Source organism: Nelumbo nucifera, chromosome 8, assembly GCF_055504915.1.
Source record: "Nelumbo nucifera cultivar China Antique chromosome 8, China Antique-T2T, whole genome shotgun sequence".
NCBI lineage: Eukaryota > Viridiplantae > Streptophyta > Magnoliopsida > Proteales > Nelumbonaceae > Nelumbo > Nelumbo nucifera.
In genome coordinates, this window is record NC_142656.1 from 34,715,024 (window position 1) to 34,735,532 (window position 20,509).

Genomic DNA, 20,509 nt, shown 5'->3' on the forward strand with positions numbered 1-20,509 from the left:
CTTTCGTTCCAGCTTCAACTTTTTGAATGCCTCTGGAAATATGATGTTCGCAGAGCTGCTTGAGTCTACTAGGATCCGCTTCACCTCTAAGTCATTGAATATCATTTTGACGACGAGGGCATCATCGTGCGGATACTGGATCTTGCGAGCGCCATCCTCAGTGAAGTAAATCACCTGCTTTACCTGAGGGCACTTCAACGGGTTTTCGTCTTCATGCTCGAGCTCTCGAACTGATGTTTTTCCCGCTGCCATGCTGCAACCTGCTACAATCGACCTGTCGGTAATCATGTTGATTACCCCGTGGATTGGTCTCTCATCTGTTAGTGGTTGCCAAGGTGGCTAATTGCGGTTGTTCCGCCTACTCGATTTAGATGCATCTTTCCGCTGTTTGGTAGGTCGGTGCTCCGCTTCTCTGTCTTCATACTTGATAAACTTTATTAGATAACCTCGACGGATCAGCTCCTCGATCTCGTCCCTTAGGTTGCGGCAACTTTCAGTATCATACCCGATGTCCTAGTGAAAGTGGCAATGCCAGTTCGGGTTTTTGTTAGCGGGATCTCCTCACATCCTAGGCAGCCACTTAACTTAGCCGATGTCCTTTATTGCCAGTCAAATTTTGCCCCTTCTTGCATTCAGGGCGGTGTAGGTTGTTCTCGGAATGGGGGGGTTCTAGATTGCCGACCTGATCCAAAACCCCGAGGTGGTGACCGACTTTTTCTTGGCAACTTGCTTCACCGGTTGCGCGGTGACCTGCTTCTCTTCGGTGACTTGCTCTTTCGCCATTGCTGCTTGTTGCTACTTGGTTTTTCTTCTGTTCTCTTCCTTTTCCAGGCCTAGTGCAGCTCTAATCGGGACCATAAAGCCTTTTCCACCTTAATGGACTTATCGGCCTTGTCGAGGAATGACTCCATAGTGCTCAGTGGGTTCAACTCGAGGTGCCAATGGAGGTCAGGATGGTGTACTCCTCTCTTGGCCACAGTGAGCTACATGGCTGGGTCAAGGTTGGGTACTTGTAGTCTATCTGAGTTGAACCATTTGATGTAGTCTCTTAGGGACTCGTTCTGTTTTTGGACCATGTTCAGAAGGCTTGTTACAAACTGCTTCCAACTTCTGGTCGAGCCTAGGGGTTGAGTTCTATACCATAACCTTGCATCCTCTCTGAGGGTCGTTGAGAAGGCCATGCATAGACTGGCTTCATCAGCTCCCACGAGCAACATCAAGGACTGGAAACTGTCTACATGGTCATTAGGATCTGTGCTCCCATTGTAAGTCTCCTGGGCCAGGGTCTTAAACCTCTTTGGCCTTGGGGCCAAGAGGATTTCTTGTGCTAGGGGGGAAGGCTGGCTTAGTGGGATGGGAGCCGGTTGTGTGGCTGTAGAGCTCACTTCTTCCCTCCTATTCTCTACTATTGTTAGAGCGACACTACTCTTACCCAGGGTGTGGCGTGTGCATCGGCGATGTCACTTCTTTGCTTCTTCGTTGTTGGTGCTATTTGCCTCAACATTGATCGGAGTCACGGCCCTAGGATTCTCCCAGTCTCAGACTGTGCCACGAGTAGGGGTCTGGTTGCGGTTACTAACATTCTCACGAACACGGACTGGATTTAGCTAGCTAGGGTGATAGGATGGGTCCCGGGCTGGATCCTCAGCCCTCACTCCGGGCTGCTGGTTGTTGAGTTCCCTTTCGTCCTGATGATGATGTTGCTGGTTCTGCTGATCATGTTGCTCATGGTGATGCTCAATGTGCGATCATTGCTGCTGATCGCTTGGGTGACTGCACTACGGGTGGTTTCACTTATTGTTAGCAACTAATTTTTGCTCGGTCCACCGCTAGGTCCGCCGCCTAAACCTATAATTCACCCCAAATCCCTAATCAGAACATTCCGATCCATCCAAAACACCCAAAAACCCAAAAAGACCCGAATTTCACCCCAAGAACCCTCAAATCCACCGTTAAACCTGCCTGATACCTATTTGATAGCCCCGATCGGCCCTCACTCGCACCTCAACCATTAGATCAGACACAACCATTAGACCTGGGACATACCAAAACGCCTACCCATGAAATTTGAACTCGTGTTTCCTCTGTTCACCCGTCCATCAAATAAAGATTCAATTTCGATCCTTCTCGTACCCACAACCTATATCCGCTTGGAATCCAAATTCCCTTGATCCGAACACATCTAAACCAATCAGACCTTTCCAATCACATCAGACTACCCAAAAACCCTATCCTGTGAAATTTCACCTGAAACTACCTTCATTTACCCCTTCATCGAGTACTGATTCCATTTCGAATCCCTAGATTAATTGAATTGAGCCCTTTCCAGATCTGCCCAATTCGGGCCCAGTTGGTCCAATTGGAACCCCACCAATCAATTCATAATGTCTGAAAACCCCATCCTATAAAATTTCAACCAAAAATACCCTTATTTACCCTTCCATCCAAAAAGATTCCATTTCGACAAATCCCGTTAGCCCATAGACATAAACCCACTCTCTGTGGTCAAACCCATCTCAATCCTCCATTTTTTGACCCGGAACCACCCATTATTGAACCAAGAACCCGGTTTAACCCAACTTGTCAAAAATTACCAAAATTGCTCCTAAAGTTCTCTAAAATTACAAAAATACCCTCGACACACTTAAAAAGGAGTCGATTCATTCATTTTGCCCTAATCTGAAAATTTAGAGAATGAGACCCGATAAAAAGTTGACCTAACCCATGAACCCCCGACCCGACCCAACCCGAAAAAACAGGGTTAGGGTCTCATATTTAGCTACCCAAATGTGAAAATGACCCGATCCGACCCAACCCAAAAAAAACTAGGTTGGGCTGGGTTGGGTCATGGGTCAACTCGTTGACCCGATTTGTCAAGTCTATTTGGGATTATTTATGCATTGTTTGAAGTTTCCACTCTTTAACTTTTTCTATTTAGTCTTTACTTTTTATTGTTTATTCTTTAAATTGTTAAATGTTCAAGTTTTTTATTTTATATTTGAAATTTTAAAGTTAATTCTTTTAATTTTGACATTTTCATATAATTTTTCTTTATTTTTTTAAATTTCATTATTTTTTGGGATGAGCCGAATTGACCCATGGGTCAATCTTAACCTGAACATCAATCAATTTCATTAGTTGATGAAGGGTGATTTGGCCCAACCTAGTGAAAAGGGGACACGTGGACACGACCTGACTAAGAGATGACAACTCAGCCTGACAAGTCTAGTTCGCAACAATTGAGCTCGGGTATTCGATCACTTCGGCATAGAGTCACCTCGGCATTTAATCCAGTTCGGAACTAAAAGAACCGAAGTACTAGCTTGGGACTAACAACTCGAATCACCACGTAATTGACTCCTGCGTAACCAACTCCAAAGGTCTCTCCGACGGATCCCGAATCTCTCGAGATCACGATGAGCCAACAGATCTCGACTTTTTTGAGATTATGAAGAGGACTCATCCCGACTCTGCCAGAGTCGGAAGTGGAATGATAAGCCTTATCTATATACTACTCCTTCGGAAGAGGAACGAACTCTATCTCCACATCCTGGATATCCCGGAGCTCTTTCGTGAGCTCCACGACTACTTCAGTATATAAAGGCACCAACCCCAATGACCTGAGGTACGTGTGATTTTTCTACTCTCTAGCTCTCTAGCTCTCTAAGCTCTCAAAACTTTCAGCTCGCATCGCAATTTACTGACTTAAGCATCGGAGCGACCTCATTGGGTTAGCCACCCTGGGTTCTCTGATCCGCTGTCTTGTAGATTCACCTAGCTCGCCGCTCGACTGGAAGCCAGATCGTCCTCCAACAGGGAGTAGTCAGATCCCGCTACATCAATTCTCACTCTTTTGTTTTCCTTCTCCTTCTTCTCCCCCCTTCGTTATCTTTCATTCCCTCATTGGCGCAGCAGCGGTAAGTCGCCTTCTCTCCCTTTCTCGATTTCGATCCATCACTTTCTCTCCCAAGCGGCAGTAAGTCGCCTTCGCCACCGTCCGCCACCGCCGTCTGCTGCCACCTCCGCTCACCTCCGCTCACCTCCGCCTCTACACGTTGCCGGAGGCGAAGGCGGAGATGGGCGGAGGTGGTGGCGTTGGACAGAGAAACCACCAATGCCGCCACCTTTGCCTCCGGCCACCTCTGGCAACATTGCCGGAGGCAGAGGCAGAGGTGGGCGGAGGCGGCGGATGGCGGTGGCGGATGGTGGCGGGCGGCGACTCTGATGAACAAATGGCAAGAAGAAGATGATGAACAGTGTTTTTGCCTTTTATTGATATTATTTTTAAAAGGTTAATCCATTTTTGAAATTTTTTTAAATATATTACTTTTGTTGATATTAAACCCCAAAAATTGACCTTATATGCTATTACCCCATTTTCTTATGCTATCGATCTCTAATAGCTCTGTTTATTTCTTAGGAGTAATAGCATATGAGGGCAACTTTTTGGAGTTTAATATCAATAAAAGTAATATTTTTAAAAAAAATTTAAAAAATAAGTTAACTTTTTAAAAATAATATCAATAAAGGGCAAAAACATTGTTCATCATCTTCTTCTTGCCATTTGTTCACCAGCACTGCTGCCGCCTGCCAACGCCTCCTCCCATCTCCGCCTCCGCCTCCGGTAATGTTGCTGGAGGTGGCCGAAGGCAGAGGTGGCGGTGGCGACGACGACATTAGTGATCATTCCTCTGCCCAGCGCAGTTGCCGCCACCTCTATCTCCACCCACCTCCAGCAACGTTGTTGGAGGCGGAGGCGAAGGTGGGCAGAGGTGGCGGCATTGGGGAGAGAAATGACCACTAGCGCCACCACCGCCACCACCGCCTACCTCCACCTCTGCCTTCGCCTCCGGCAACTGGAGGTGGGTGGAGACAGAGGTGGTGGTGGCGGCGCTGGGCAGAGGAATGACCACCAGCGCCACTGCCACCTCTGCCTCTAGCCACCTCTGGCAACATTGTCGGAAGCGGAGGCGGTGGCAGCGGACGACAATGGCGGGTGACGGCGGGCAGCGGTGCTGGTGAACAAAATGGCAAGAAGAAGATGATGAACATTGTTTTGCTCTTTAATAATATTATTTTAAAAAAATTAACCTATTTTTGATTTTTTTTAAATATTATTTTATTGATATTAAACCCCAAAAGTTGCCCTTATATGCTATTATCCTTTTTTTTAATGTTGTTTCCTTATTTTTTATTTCTTTCACTCTTCTGTGATGAATCGGTTCTCGATCGGATAAAAAGTTGTTGCAATCTCAAAGTTAATGTATTACATCTTTTCGGCCATTTTCGTTTTTCGTGAAGTGAAGGGGGAACTGCGTTCGAATTCTAAAATTATGTGGGACCCACGATAAGTTTAATTTTCCCGGGTAAACGGTACCCTTGCGACACTCGGGTAAATTGGTTGGTAAGTAGATGAAAAAGAAAATCTCAAAATTGCCCCCCCACAACATATAAGGTTGAGAGTGTCTCTTCGACTTTTTCCCAGAAATCACCTCTTGGCTCTGCGTTTCTCCTCTCACCTCTAGGCTCTGCGTTTCTCCTCCTCCACTTTGTTCTGCTTCTCCAAAAATCACCGCTTTGTTTCTCCTCTTCCACTCCATCATCTTGCTGTTGTTGATTCTCTCAGTTGCTACTCAGCTCGATCTAGTAATCGTTCCTGCTCCATCGTTGATTTTCCTCCATTCTTGTTGCTTCATCCTCCTCCACTCTGTTGCCGGCACTATTGATCCTCTAGAATGCTATTTCGGATTTGAGATTTAATTTATTTTTCATTTCCGGAAATTCTTTTTTGTGTTTGTTTCTAATGCCTGTTCTTTCGGTTCATTTGCTTTTTTCCTCTTCGAGATGCTTTTGAATTTTCTTCTCTAAGATCTTTTTGAGTTCTTATTCTTTGAGTTTATTCTCCAATTAAGGAATTGGATTTGGGTGTTTCACTGGTTTTAGGTGCTAAGGATCTCCCAGTTATCGCCAGAACAGCGGGGAGGTTCGCCGGCAAAGCAATTGGGTATATTCAATTAGCTTGTGGACAGTTCGAAAATGTTTTGCAGCAGTCTCAAAATAGGCAGGTATTTCTTCTCTGATCTTTTTCCATTTCTGGGTTGAACCCTCTTCCTTCCAAACAATTGAAATTATTTGTTTGTATCTCTTATAATGCACAGTTATATTGAACTCTTTAAACTAATTTGGATTGATATTAGAAGAAATAATGTAATCCAATTTCTTATAATTAATGGTTCTTTATTTAATATTTACCTGGCTTGTACTTTATGTCTTTCAATTTCATTACTCTGCCACTGTCCTGGTTTTGGCATTGCACTATCTATCTAGTTCAAATAAGAAAGCTCTAAGATCATTTTGGAATTGATCATATTTCTCAGTACTAAGAAGATGTTGATTCTAAATTATGTTATCTTGACATTTAGGTGCACAAAGAACTTCAAGATGCAATTGCACAACTAGAAGCAATTCGTTATGAAATATGGAGCATATCCGTCATGAATCCTAGTCCAATGACTCATAGGCTGATGGATAATCCAGAGACTTCACCTTCTAGTAATGGTATTATAAAATGTTTTTTCCCTTGTCTTTTTCTTCTTATATGTATTTTATTGCAATGCTTCCTTTATGAGTTTTGAATTGGCTATATTTTCTTTGGTGCTAGGCATTAGTGTGCCTGAGAAGCTTGATGAGAAGACAACTCAACTAACGTCATCCAAAAGGTTCTGCGTATCATACTGGAGTTTTTTTTTCAATGAATGCTTATCAAACTTATGATTATCATTGAAACTAGGCTTTTGCAAGTGTTTTTTCCCAAGTATCTTGATGTATTTATGTACATCCTTCACTAGGACTATACTTCAACAACTTCAAGTTCAGCTGATTTGCACAGTCAAGCCACTACATATGCAAGATTGGCTGAATCTAGAGCTTTGAAGGCCAAGATGAAGGTTGGTTCATTGAAAGACAATAGAAATCTGGAGGAGCTTAATGATGAAGCTGGCCTTTTCACAGTTCTTCCTGTTTCTGCAGAAAGCACAAGACTGTCAGATCGCAAGGGTAATGGTCCATCTAATGGTCCATCTAGTTTCAATTAATAGTCAAGCATATTAATTACTCCATGTTACTCCCAAGGTGCAGAAAATTCAGATGGACATTGCAAAATCCCTCTTAAAGAACACAAATTTCCCCAACAGAGGACTATCGCCGCTTCTGCTACCACTGATCCTTGTGACCCAAAATAAACTTCAACGACCCCCACCCAATACCCAACTAGTGATGCATGGAGCCATGGACATGGACACAAGAGTTGGAACTCAATAAGCTTTCAGTAATCTGACTTGGAAAGATGAAAAATGGATTCACAGACACACCTAAAATTGGAAATTTCTCTTAAAAAATTGTCTTGTGAATTCTATCATCATATACTTATAGAAGTTTTCATAAGTAAATTAAAGTTTATTTTTGTTACCTACAGATATTCTATAAGAAAAGATGGAACTGACTGTGTATATTCGATGTTCATTTATGTTAACTAAACAAGGAGAAAGAAGAAAAGCATTTGTATAAGTGTTCTCCCACCCATTAGAATCTATGGTGTCAGTATTTGACTTGAGTCCAACATAGACACTTCATCTGTTTAAGAGAGTCCATCTAACAGTGTACTCAGCCACTTCCAAAACTAACATAATCTCTGCTTGTGAGACCCTCTTCCCCTATGACCCATTCCTTTTCCCCTTTGTCTTGTTGGTAACCTTCAAAACCCCCTTTTCTTTTCTACTCGTCTTATTTTCTTTGTTGAACCATTGATAACATCTAGTGGATCATATTCTACTCTTTCCTCAGTATTCCCTAAAAGTTTCTTCCTTACCTAAAGGTCCCAAACCAATACTGTTCAAAGCCATCAGACCAACTTCCCAAGGCTCCAGCCAAGCATCATTATGCCCCTTCTATAATTTAAAATCCATTTCTCTCCATTACTATTATGCTTGGACAAGATGAAGTTGTTATGGTGGGAAAGAAGACCAACTTCCCAAGGCTCCAGCCAAGCATCATTATGCCCCTTCTATAATTTAAAATCCATCTCTCCATTACTATTATGCTTGGACAAGATGAAGTTGTTATGGTGGGAAAGAACCTACCCTGAACCCAGAAACCTATTCTGATAAGACTCAAATATCACGCTTTACCCATTTCCTCAGTGCCTTCGATGTTTGAAACCAAATTTCTTATCTGAAGGTTTTCTTCATCTTCTTTCCCTTCTTCTTTGGAACTGCCCCGAAAATTCCTAGCTTTAATCTAGCAAAAACTTTTGGAACTTGCACTGTTTGATTAGTTTTCTGTCCCTCTTTACTGCATTAGGAATTCTCTCCTTGGTTAAAAAAGCGTTCCTATCCGCATTTATCCTTTCTAATTCAAAAATCCCATTCTTTACTATTATGACTCCATTTGTTTCACTGTGAAGTACAAAAGATCTTCCAATCTGTAAAATTTCAGTTAACATTTGGCCTTTGTATGACCAAAACCTTGTTTTATGTCCCTTATACATAGAAATGAATACAACCTCAACTACTCAACTCAACTAAGCCTTGCCCCATCTTTATGGTATTAACTACATGATGCCCGTTCTGTCATTCCATGCTGTTTGGTAACATATTCATTGTTAAATTATGAACTTTCATCCTCAGACCATTTCTCACCAGTTCAACCTATATACTTTTTGGCCTACCCTTAGTTCATCTAGGCCCTTTAACTTGCAATAGATCATTTCTCCTCACTGATGAACTTGTGCATATTTTGAGGATAACCTCTTCTTTATGTTTAGGCATGGATTATGTAGATATTATAATTTGTTATCCTTTTTGTCCAACAATGGCTTCCATGCACATGTTAAAATGAAATGTGCTATTCAACTAGCTAAAATATCTGAACTCTTTTCTATTCACAAAAAATCTAGGCAATTCAAGGTCCACTGTGGAATTGTGTAGCATATATATTAATTACAAATCAAAAGATTCAAAACCTGTGTGCAACGGCCATTGAGAAAGGCATTTTTAACATCCTGGAGGCAAATTATATGTAAACTTCTTCTTGTAAGTCTCCATTGAGAAAGGCATTTTTAACATCCATCTGATACAACGGCCAAAAGTAACTAGCTATAAGAGATAATAGTACTCTGATAGTGGTCATCTTTGCTATTGGTGCAAAAGTTTCTAAATAGTCAATATCATATGTCTGAGTAAATCTTTTTGCAACTAATCAGGCTTTATACCTTTCAACTGAACCATCAGCATTATGTTTCACACTGAATACCCATTTACATCCAACTGGTTTCTTTTCTTTCGGTTGATCAATTATCTCCTAGGTATTGTTTCTGATAAGGGCATCAATTTCTACTTTTATTGCATCTTTCCATTCTGGTATTTCTAATATTTCCTTTATTGTTTTGGGAATGTGAATATCAACAATGGATGCGAGAAAAGACTTGTAGGAGGAAGACAAATGATCATATGATAGGAACTGAGAAATGCAGTGAATTGTGGTGCAACGACATTTGCCTTTACGGACTGCTATGGGGAGATCAAGGTCATTGAATGAAGGTGAAGGCTCCATGGTTGAATGTCTCTCATCTATAGTATCTGTGGTACCTGGATCTGGATCTGCAAAAGGAATTGGGGCTACTGTGGTACCGGGATCTGGATCTGTAGTGGGGACTGGGACTGGCCTGCATTGCTGATATCCAAAATCGACATGTCTCCATCGTCTGTGATAGACTCTCACATCCTTGCACCTTTGACATCCTTCCCCATTACATCATTCTTCACTTAATGGGATTGGAAAAGGAACTTCCAATGAGCTACTCCCGACTTCACTATTCTCCCCCTGAGGAGAAACCCTTGGATAATAGGGTTTATCCTCAAAGAAAGTGACATTCATTGAGACAAATCTTTTTCCAAAAGTTGATTCATAACAACAATATCTCTTTTGAGTTTTGGCATAACCAAGGAATATACATTTGGAGACCTTGGGATCAAATTTGGAACGATGAGGGCCTAGGATTTGAACGTAACAAGTGCACTCAAAGGTTTTGAGGGGAATTATAAATAATTCTTTATCAGGGTATAAAAAGGTAAATTGAGTTTTCATGTTAAGAACCCATAAGGGAATCCGATTGATGAGATAAACAACTGTAAGAACAACATCCACCCAGAAACGTATAGACACATTTGAGGTAAACATAATGCCTCTGGCTACCTCCAATATGTGTTTATTCTTTCTTTCAGCAACCACATTCTGCTGTGGTGTATGTGGGCAGGTACTCTGATGGATAATTCCATGATCAAGCATGTAGGAGGCTAATGGGTTGTAAGAGGTTGCACTTGGGATCTCCAAGTTTCCTTGGGGCCGCCAAGGTAACTTGAAATTGCATCCGGGGCTATCGGGGCTTTCCTAGGGATGCCATGGAATATGGGATTACACTTAGGGATACCAAGGTCTTCTTGGGGTCGTCAAGGAACATATAATTGCACTTGGGGTTTTCAAGGAATATGAGATTGCAAAATATTTTTTTGCATTATCTGATTTAAAAATTTTAATTTTGACCCCAAATTGGGTTAAAATCATTTGATAAAAGATCTGGGTTAATGTCGGAACCTCATCTCAAGAATACATAAGGTAAACCCAAGAAAATCAAATGTAATCATCAACGAATAATAGGAAATATTTGTACCCCCCCATGGCAGTGGTATGATAGGGTCCCCAAACATCAGTATGCACAATTTCAAAAGGAATATTGCTTCTGTTATTACTTAATGAATAGGTAGTTCTGCAATGTTTTGCAAGCTCACAACTTTTACATTTCAAACTAGTCATATGGGTAGATTCAAATATACTGGGAAACAAACTTTTCAAAGCTTGAAAGGATAAATGGCCCAATCTATTATGCCAAAGCATCACTTGATCAACAAACTGAGAAACAAAGGATTTCTTAGTTTCACTATCTTTCTGATGAGCACTTCCTCCAATTAGGTAGATTCCATTTGTTTCACGGCCAATCTCAATCACCTTGTTTCCAGATCATGAAAAACACATCGATCAGAAAAAAGGTTATTGAACAATTCTGCCCTTTCGTAATGCTACTAACTGAGAGCAAGTTAGTATTAAGCTTAGGAACATGCATGACAGAGGATAGGAAAATTGCATCAGACAACTTGATGTATCATTTGCTAGAAATAGGAACAAGAGATCCATCAGTAATGGACACTTTGTCTTTTCCAAAAGATAAAGGCAAGCTAGTCATATGATCAGATGCTTTTGAATTTATTATCCAAGAATGTTCTGTATTACTTGGAGGTGAAGCATGATAAGCTGAGGCCCGATTATTTGGTTGAGCAAAAGATGAGGTTGAAGGAGCTGATGATGGCTGAGGAGATGATACTAAATTATTGACTTCACTTTCTAATTGTGTTAGAGCAGCTCGAACAACAGTTAGGGATCTTGAGGCTGTATTATAAGTGTTGACAGCCATATTGGCATTATCTTTTCTGTTTTTTAGTTTTGCTGGAACTAGATGTGGATGCAACTTCCAATAGGTGTCTTTGGTGTGTTTAGGTTTCTTGCAATGTTCACAAACTAGGTCCTTTTTAGCCTCTTTCTTTATATCCCTTTCATTCACAAACTGTTATAATATGACCTTTCTCCTAGTCTCTTCACTGTGCACTAAGGAATAGGCTTGAGATAGAGTCACACTTTCTCTTGTCAATAGTTGTTGTCTTACAATATCATATTCAGAATTTAGACCAACTAAGAACTCAAATACTCTGTTAGTTTCAATTTGCTTTCTGTAAGTCTGTGCATCTTTCTAACTCTCCCATTCAATTGTCTCAAGGTGGTCAATCTCATGCCATAGGGATTTTAGGGTCGAAAAATAAACAGAGACTTGTTTCTCCCATTGTTTGAGATTTTTGACCTCACATTTTAGCTCATAAGCCCTAGCAACATTAAGGGGTTGAGACTAGGTTTCTTTCACAACATCCCAAATTTCTTTAGCTATTTTTGCCCATAAGTAATTTCGGTTGATGTGTGACTGCATAGAGTTGCACAACCATATCATTACCAAATAATTTTCCTGAATCCACTTAGCATAAGTGGGATTCTCCTTGGTTGGTTCCTTTACATTGCCCAACAATTAGTTTAGCTTTCCTCTTCCCCCAATGGCCATCATGGCTGATTGGGCCCACTCTAAGTAGTTTGAACCATCAAACTTTACAGTTGTAATTTGAAAGGTGTTTTCAACCATGCTGCCTGAACCAGCCCCAAAAACACCCTCCCCTTGGCTTTTAAACTCCATTAGAATGCTTCCTAATTACTGTAGCAATCGGTCTACTAGGTCTGTAGCAGATAACAGGAGGGTTCTGATTCAGAAACCCTAATTTTGTGACAGTCGACCTATTGAGACTGATCTGTATCAGTCTTGTTAAAATGAACTACTAGATCTTCCAAAGAGTAAAGAAAAATAAAGGGAGATGAGACAAATCTGATTACCTCCCTGAAGCAATAACAACCCTGAAACTTGACGGTTTTCTCTTAAACCCTAAAAAATGCAGAAAGGAAGGATTTTTTTCTTAACCGCACCTCTTATATCAAGAGACCCTTGCTGCCGATTTTTGGTAAGGCTTGAAAACTTATTAGAAAATTCTAAGAAACTCTGATCTTAATAATCAGCTTCAGTCTTGAATAGCGGAAACCGATCTTGAACCAGAATTCTTTTGAAACTTTGACCACCACCTCTAGTCTTGATCAAGAACTAATTTGATCCTCTTCTCTTCCTCTGATTCTTCCTGGTTAGCAAAGATCTGATCCAATCTTTGGACTGTTGCTGTAGATAACCTCCAAGAATTAACCTGGTTTTGATACCAAGTAGTCGTACAAGATTACAAAGACTCTTTAGGTTTTGAACATAAAATAAAAAAAGGAGAAAAAGAGAAGAAGAAAAGAAGCACTCGTGGGAGAAACTTTGAAAGAAGAGAATGGTTGGAGTGCTTAAAACAACCGCCCCACTCCTTAATTTATATACATGGTTTCCTAATTGTAAAAGAACTTTAATGCTTAAATGGCAATGAAAGATAAGATTAAAATAAAACTAATCCTAGATAAGATAGAATAAAACTTATCCTTATCTTACTAGGAAAGTTGATCCTTATCAATTAAATCTAAGTATATCTCAGGATGTCACACAAATACTCTCGATGTCGGGTACATAGTTTCCTACATTTATCTTTTGATTATTCTCTTTAAAATGAAAGCTTGGCTTTTAGAATTCATAGCTGCCCTTAGTTCATTGCAACTTCGTTCTAATATTTATTATTGACTACCCAAAATAAGTTCTAATATTTATTATTGATTTTAGAGACCAACATTAATATAGTACAACATGAATGATGTGATTTCTGTCATACAATCAGTTACAGAGACCCATGGAATTTAGGGTTGGAGAAGTACTTAATATTAATCACATGGGTATGTTCAATCATATTTACATAATACAGCATATGTTGTACCATGTATATGCATGTATGCTTTTTGTCATGCAAAGCTTTATATTATCTATTATATGTGAAACATAATAAATTTTTGTTATTGCTTTTGATTCATTTCTTGTTCAAAGACATTAGTTCTATTTATATGATTTGTTCTATTAATTGGGGTTTGTCTAGTTATATCTTCTTATTTTAGATGGAATATTCTCAACAGTTTTTGACATAGGGTACAAATTAGGTTGCCAGATTTGAAGAATTTCAATTACACCAGACTCGGTCACTCAGGTTCAGACCCATTCAAAATTTAACAAATGCTCAACTCACATGACCCAAGTTACACCCCAATTAGTATGCTTTTGTATTTCATTCCAAAAATGAAAGAAAGAAACCCCAAATCCAATATTGATATATTTACCTTGTATATACCATGTTCTGGTTGAAGCAATTGAAAATTCTAAATTTGATTGCATCTAAATTCTGAAGTGATTTGTACTAACAAGTTCTTCCTAATGTGCTTTATGATAGGTGGGAATGTTACAGTAGTTCAAGACTTTGAGTGATGTTGTTAAAGCCTCTAGCTAGGTGGCATATCTTAGTTTTTGGAGAAAAACTGATATGAAGTTGTGCTCACATACCCTCCATCGAATTCTTGTTGAAGGATTCGATTCTTGTGAAAAACCACTTAATGAATCTGCTCTACCCTACGTTGTGTCATTTTCAGTGGGAGCAGTCTTTGGTAATTTTCTTGGGCATGAACTCTTTCGTTGAGAGTTACTGTTACTCCGTATCAGGTATATCCTTCTCCTACCTTTAGGTTTCAGATCTGGCTCGGTTTAGGTTCAAGATTAATCATTGAAAAGGAAGATTTTCTAAAACAGGGAATGTGATTCTCACATGGGAGAGAAATTTTTGAAATTTTGCCCAACCTACTTGCAGTGTTCGGCCATGCATATGATGGATCTCTCATCATTTCAGTGGTATCAGAGCCATTGTTCAAATCTTGAATTGAAATAGATCTGATTTGAACCTGCGCAAATGGGCAGAAGGCGTTCTACCCGATTTGCGCAGATAATTGATTTTATGGGAAATTGGTTCCCAAATTAAGGGTTGTTGATCTGAAATTAAATATTTATAAATCTAAATGATATTTAGAATAGTTCTTTATATTTTTCTTGATTTATGGGTTGTTTGTACTGTGGAGATTGAAGTCTTTATTGGCGCAGCAAACCTACGATTTTGCAGTTCTATTAATTTTGGTGTGTAATTAATTTTTTTTTAATTTCTATACTGAATGTATAAGAATTCGATCTGATGTAATAATAATAGAAAATTAGGGTTTTTCTTTTTTATTTTATTTCAAGATCGAAGTTGGATGCGTAGGAGGAGATTTCCTAGATGGAGAAATCGCTATCTGTGATTTGCAGTTTGTAAAACTGCAAACTGTGATCTAACATCTGTTTTGCAGGTTGTAGTTGTACGAACAACCCTAGTTCTGATTTTTGGTTGTCCTTAGTCAGAAATTTAATTTCATATCAAATTCTTGAATTATTTCTTGAATTAAAAATCAAACGCTAGACCCATTTGTACCAGATTGGACCAAACTGGTTGGACCAAATCTGTGGTTTGATGGGGGTTGATCTCAACCCTAATTTCCCACTCTTGGGTCAAGGGATTGATGTTTAATTGTAAGACTTAATTCGGCCACACCTGTAAGGCCCAATTTTAAAATGTTAAAATTGCTTAAGTTTATTAATTGTAGAAAAGCTATATGGGCCGAACTGTTTATTGCTATTCAACCCATATACCTAGATAATATTAATCAATAATATTATGGATTAAATTGGGCTTTAATAATGGGCTTTACAGATATTAATTGATTGGATCAATTCTATCATTGCATGTGATGTATGGATGTGTGATGTGCAACGTTCATGGGCCATAAGCACTTGGCCCTTGCAGATACAATAGTGGCTCTTGTTTACACCATGGCTGAATGCACATCATTGCCATGGTGTCCCTAAAGATCATTGGATGATCTCCTTTTGTGGTGGGTCCCACACCTCCCTGAAGAGGATTCATGCGGAATCCTAGTTGTTTAGGGCCCATCGAAATCTGGCTTTATGAAAGTCAGTGGGAGCCACTTTGGTTTGACCTAAATTAAACTAGGGCGTAATAACTTTGTTCCTTCCTGAAATATGAGTTCATGTGATAAGGAGATTCATTTGATGAACTCTCTAAAGGCCTTCTATCATTAGCATGAAAATGGGTCATTCAGTAATGAGGAAACACACCATAAAATTGGGTTATCCATTTGTTACTCGATCTGTTGGAATGTTTCATAAGATGATAGGGGTGTCATAGACCAATGTGGGAGGGGCCTATCCTAAAATGGAAGACTCTTTCACGGTACCTTGGCATTCACGAATATGATGGGTGAGCACTCACTAGATAGAAATGTTTAACCTAAAATGACAATGAACATTGTCTAATAAAGGCTAAAGAGAAAGCTCATACGATGAGTGAATATGATCATTCACAGAAAGGTGATTGGTTATGCAGCTGAAACATTTGGCTCAATGCACCTTATGTGATTTCCCACATTTCTAAAGACATAAGTCGTCTCTGACATTGAGATAGGAGGGAAATATCAGAGATGAATAAATGGAAATGGAACATAGATTAAAAGCCATATCTATATAGATAATATGAATCAAATTAGGTTGTGGACTAATGTTTGTTTTTTACTAGAAATAGCAACGGATAATTTGCAAAGCTGTTGGATGACAAACTTAAAGGACCAAACTATGCTGACTGGTACCGTAACCTTATGTTGGTCCTAAATTCTGAGAAGTTGGACAATGTGCCTAAAAACCCTGCCCTGGAGCGTCTGGGTGATAGGGCTTCTAAGGCTCGTAGGAAAGAATACCTTAAGTGGGAAGAGAAAAATTCTCTGGCTCGGTGTTATATCATTGCTTCCTTGGACAATTCGATACAGAGGAAATTCGATCAGATTGAGCTAGCCAAGGACATATTGGACAGCCTAAAGACAATGTACGAAGAGCAGAATCGTTCTACTCGGCAGAAGGTCCTGAAACAGTTCATGACCGCACAGATGTCCAAGGGCCAATAGGTTCATGACCATTGTCTTCGGATGATGGGTTATATCAATGAACTTGAGGCTCTTGGATCCGGGCTGAGGTAGACACGCCATCCTGAATTCTTTGACTCCTTGCTTTAATTTGTTCATCATGAATTACAACATGAACAAGCTGAATGTCAGTATTCAGGAACTCAGCAATATGTTGCAGTGGGCCGAAAAACTAATAAAGAAGGATGAGCCTCTTGCTATGCTTGTTGAAGCTAGCAAGTCAGACAAGAAAAAGAGGAAGGCTAAGAGAAAGCTCTAAAAGAATGCCACCAAGTCCAAGAAGCAGAAGAAGGACAGAGCATTAGATGTTTGTTATTTCTGCAAATAGACCGGCCATTGGAAGAGGAATTGTCCTCAACACCTGGAACCCAAGAAAGGTAATCTCGAATCCTATGTCATAGAAACCAATTTGTTGGTAACTTTTACTACCTGGTGTATTGACTTCGGGGGTTCGACTCATGCATGTAACTCACTGCAGGGGTTCAGGATAAGCAGAAAACAGAGTGACAGAGAAATAACTCTTTACTTGGGAAATTCTACAAGTGTTGAAGTTGCAGCTATAGGAACCGTAGAGTTAATTTTCAGAGAAGGAATTATAGTATTAAAAGATTGACTTTATGTATAGAATTTGAGAAGAAATTTGATTTCTGTTTCAAAATTTTGTGTGGATGGATATTCTATTCTTTTTGGTAATACGATTCTGTTAAAAGAAATAACAAATTCATCGCATATGGAGAACTTGAAAATGGTCTCTATGTTCTCCATCATTCTCTAGAAACTAATATAGTTGAAACTACGTCGGATGATATCCCCAAGAAAATAACCCGTGATACAGTTAATCTCATGTGCCTGTGGCATTACCGATTTGACCATATTAACATAGATCGTATCACAAGGTTGGTAAATGATGGTCATTTGGATTTTTTAACTGTAGAAGATCTTCCCACTTGTGAACCTTGCCTTCAGGGTAAGATGACGAAACGACCATTTAACGGTAAGCCTCTGAAAGATGTACAGGCACACTTAACCTTATACATAATGATGTATGTAGTCCCCTGAGTGTTAGGACACGTAACCAACAAGTTTATTTCATAACATTCACTGATGACTACTCTCGGTATGGTTACGTGTACCTAATGAGACACAAGTCTGAATCATTTGAAAAGTTCAAAGAGTTCAGACAAGAGGTCGAGAAACAGTTGGGGAGAGAAATTAAGATCCTTCAATCGGATCGAGGTGGCGAGTATCTCTCTGACGAATTCATGGACTACTTAAATGTCAACGGGATAGTATCACAATTAGCTCCTCCTGCTATACCACAACTAAACGGTGCTTCAAAGAGGAGGAATAGGACCTTATTGGATATGGTCCGGTCACTTCTCGTGCACTCAGAGTTACCCACATCACTTTGGGGTTTCACATTGGAGACTGCGATATACGTGCTGAATTGGGTTCCAACCAAATTAGTTCCGAAGACTCCCTATGATCTTTGGATCGGAAAGAAACCAAGTGTGAGACACTTGAAGATTTGGGGTTGTCCGGCACATGTTAAAAGAATGAGTGCGAACAAATTGGAACCCAAGACCAGCCGCTGCCTATTTGTAGGCTACCCCAAGGGCTCTGTGGGTTACCTATTCTATGACGCAGGAGAACAGAAGGTGTTCTGTAGCCAAAATGCCCATTTCTTGGAAGATGATTACATCCTGAACAATCATCGTTAGGAAGTTGTTCTTGATGAGGAGAGCTTAGGAGTAGTGAGAGGTGTCCCACAAGTTCCAGGTAGTGACCAATGTAGAAGATCTACCCGAGTTTCTAGGCCTCCAGTCCGTTTTGGCTATGACCAGGATAGTTACCTGGTGGAAGCTATGACTTGTGAGGAGGATCCTGTGACTTATACGGAAGCTATGTTGGACATAGATTCTTTAAAGTGGATAGATGCCATGAGAGCTGAGATGGACTCAATGGAGACTAATGGAGTCTAGACTATGGTGGATCCACCCCATGGGGTAAAAGCAATTGGTTGCAAATGGATCTATAAGAGGAAGAAGGGCCCCGATGGTAAGGTTGAGACCTACAAGGCTCATCTTGTGGTGAAAGGGTACACTCAAAAATAGGGCATCGATTATGAGGAAACTTTTTTGCCAATGTCCATGCTTAAATCCATAAGGATCCTGCTAGTTGTAGCAGCATACCATGACTACGGGATTTGGCAAATGGATGTCAAAACTATGTTCTTGAATGGAGATTTTACTGAAGATATCTATATACAGCAACTGCAAAGTTTCATAGCTGCAGGTCAAGAACACATGGTATATAAATTAATTAGATCCATATATGGACTTAAGCAAGCTTCTAAGAGTTGGAACATCCGGTCTGACTCTACTATCAAATCTAGGGGGGATAAGGTTATGTTCTTGGTTCTGTATGTAGATGACATTCTACTAATTGAGAATGATGTAGGAATGTTGATTACAATGAAAGTATGGCTTTCACAGCAGTTCTCCATGAAAGATCTTGGAGAAGCTTCCTATATACTGGGTCTACGACTTTATAGAGATAGATCGAAGAGGATAATAGGATTATCCCAATTTGTTTACTTTGACAAAATAATCAAGAGATACAACATGGAGAACTCCAAGAAGAGAAATGTTTCTTTCAGGCACAGAGATTGATGTTAAAAGGTAGCACCAACGGAGAATTGGCAGACCCATTGACTAAGCCACTGACATAGTAAGTGTTTGAGAAACACGTGGAAAGTATGAGACTTCGACTTGTACTAGATTGGACCTAAGTGAAAGTGGGAGTTGTTAGACAGTGTATGCCATTAGCTCCAATTAGAATGATGTACATTATGACATTTATTGTAAATGAATAAGGTACATATTTGATTCATGTTATTATGGTGTGTTTCTGTGTAATACCCTTAAACTGGACACATATAAGACTCGTATTAGTTTAAAATGTTCACAGTCGTTGGGTAAGTCTGGGGAGATTTATCCTGCCGAGGCTGACACTGATGTACCACCAAGTTGGTTGGGGTGGCTTGTCTCAGCTGCTAGGGTGAGACCCGAGGTACATGCAGTGTATGTTTACTTGTAACCCTGAACCGAACCAGAATTCCAGTATTGCCCTGGACCTTGGAGATTGATGGGCAAAATTGGAATGTTACACCTGATCTCTAGACTTGATTATGATACTGCACTAGGTATCGGATTGGGTTGTCTTTAATATGCCAATCAGTGAGATCCTTAAAGGGGGTCAAAACCTGGGTATGTTGGGACAGTCCGAGAATTCATGTGAGTGGGTGATCATAGTGACAGGATCAGCCCCTTTCTCGGACAAAGGTAATGATCGGGGGTGCACTTTCTCTGATGGAAACCAAAATTGCCGACAGTTGATTTCAATCGTTGAAATTTGTTTTTACAAAATACATTTATATACGGATATATATATATATATATATATATATATATATATATATATTATGGTTTCTAATTGTTTGCAAAAGGTTTTAATTCCCGGGATTCATGTGAGTAGAGAGTGCAACACTGTTCCCTGCAGCCGAGGGAGATGTCCTCTCTTGTCGGGCAGTGTTTGATCATTATGGGCTGAGATGTTAAGTCTAAGACTATTGAGGGTAGTACCTGATGGGCTAATTTTGCATCTGCCCACAGTCCCTAGGTTTTTATAAGGTGGCTTGGCCCAGGGACCACTTAGTGTAAGTGTTGGGCCCGTTAAGAGCCCATGGTCATGGGCTCAGGGGTTCACTGCCCATAACAGTGAATTCGGCCATGCCTTGTAACAGAGGCTAGGCTGAACCCATGTG

The 20,509-nt window shown here is 40.0% G+C and overlaps 1 long non-coding RNA gene across 9 annotated transcripts; it reads left to right on the forward strand.

Annotated features, from left to right (window-relative positions):
* The first annotated feature begins 5,463 nt into the window (after window positions 1-5,463).
* On the forward strand, window positions 5,464-14,872 carry LOC104603199 (uncharacterized). 9 transcript variants are annotated; one of them, XR_016079177.1, is made up of 7 exons: window positions 5,467-5,646; window positions 5,944-6,065; window positions 6,423-6,558; window positions 6,662-6,719; window positions 6,849-7,056; window positions 14,061-14,326; window positions 14,414-14,871. It is a non-coding gene; the product is annotated as an uncharacterized LOC104603199 (long non-coding RNA). The 9 variants fall into 9 exon arrangements; XR_016079178.1 differs by having other exon boundaries at window positions 14,472-14,871; XR_016079175.1 differs by lacking the exons at window positions 14,061-14,326; window positions 14,414-14,871 and adding an exon at window positions 9,480-14,054 and having other exon boundaries at window positions 5,464-5,646; window positions 6,849-9,361.
* The last annotated feature ends 5,637 nt before the right edge of the window (window positions 14,873-20,509 follow it).